The sequence below is a fragment of the Lactuca sativa genome, chromosome 7 (assembly GCF_002870075.4).
Source record: "Lactuca sativa cultivar Salinas chromosome 7, Lsat_Salinas_v11, whole genome shotgun sequence".
Lineage (NCBI taxonomy): Eukaryota > Viridiplantae > Streptophyta > Magnoliopsida > Asterales > Asteraceae > Lactuca > Lactuca sativa.
In genome coordinates this window covers 160,843,848-160,845,227 of record NC_056629.2, presented here as the reverse complement: position 1 = coordinate 160,845,227, position 1,380 = coordinate 160,843,848, and the positions used below count along the sequence as shown (strand labels likewise).

At 29.3% G+C, this 1,380-nt stretch overlaps 1 non-coding gene across 1 annotated transcript; it reads right to left on the bottom strand.

Annotated features, from left to right (window-relative positions):
• Positions 1-1,065: 1,065 nt before the first annotated feature.
• Positions 1,066-1,139, bottom strand: TRNAI-AAU (transfer RNA isoleucine (anticodon AAU)). Its single transcript has one exon. It is a non-coding gene; the product is annotated as a tRNA-Ile (tRNA).
• Positions 1,140-1,380: the final 241 nt, after the last annotated feature.

Sequence of the window (1,380 nt, the reverse complement as noted above, 5' to 3'; positions counted from 1 at the left end):
CAAAGTTGATTTCGGCATCACTGAAAAAATATAATATTGGATCTTATGTCCTTGCCCGATCTTCTTTTACCATGTAGGAATCTAGAGAATTGTTTTACTTTTTTATCCGGTTGTTATTTTTGTCCTTCCATGTCTATCCTTCCTTTATATCCTTATTTTGTGAGATTGGAGGATGGTACTCCATCATTCCCCCTAGTATACCTTCCATGGTTTTTATATTTTATACTCAAAGATGTATGAGTGTGTATGAGGTTGTTTGGTTTGGTTTTTAGCTAAAACCAAACATAACCATTATAAGTGGTTAATGCATTTTGGTAGCCATTAGGTATTGGTTAATATTTGTTTTGGTTAACGGTTTTTTCGGTTAATGGTTAATATTGGTTAATCATAATGGTCGAAAATGAGATAAAAAAAAAATACTTTGCTATAAAAACTAAAAGATATAAAATAGATTGCTATAAAAAAGTGAACAATTTAGTGTTTATAACATTGTTAATATGATAGAAGATTAGGTATCCCATTTAATTTCAAATAATTACCTTTTAAATTTTTAATTCCAAATATAATTACATACCATATATTTAATATTATATTATGTTAAAAACATTTATTAATATTATTGGTTCGGTTCAGTTTTTAATGCCTTGGTTTTGGATGAAAACCATAACCGAACCATATGTATTTGGTTAATCAAAAATAGAAACCGCACCACCTTTTTTAGTAATCGTTCGGTTATTTCGGTTAATTTGATTTTGATTCGGTTTTTCGGTTAATATGCTCACCCCTATCAAGAAGTTGTATAAATTCCTAAGAAGGAAATCTAAAAGATAAGGAATTCCTGAGAGATTGTCGTTATTCATAAAAAAAATTCTACATTTTGCAATTAATTCTTTCTCAAGCTTGCATGGTTGTTAAAACAATACTTAACCATCTATACATGTTTTATTTTGATAAATAAGACGCAGGCAAAAAATAATAAGATCCTCAGACAACGGTGATAAAAGATGGGTCATAATTACCCATTAGTTAATTAAAATTCTAAAAATGAAAGAGCAATAAAAAGGATGGCCCATGCAGGTCTCGAACCTGCGACCTTCGCGTTATTAGCACGACGCTCTAACCAGCTGAGCTAATAGGCCAATTTGTTTCACTTTTACCAGTTTAATTATTTATAACCGTTTTAACTTTTAGTGCATATTTTTAATGAAAAAGATACCGTTTACATACATTCTCTCTTACTTATAAGTAAATTGACTATGAAATATGATTTTTCACTAATTGGTTTCTATTCATGTCTATGTATAGAGCGACTTACAAGAGTTTGAAGCCAATGCATAATGCATATTGTAAGTCTATTTCTATAATTAGTATCATCAATAT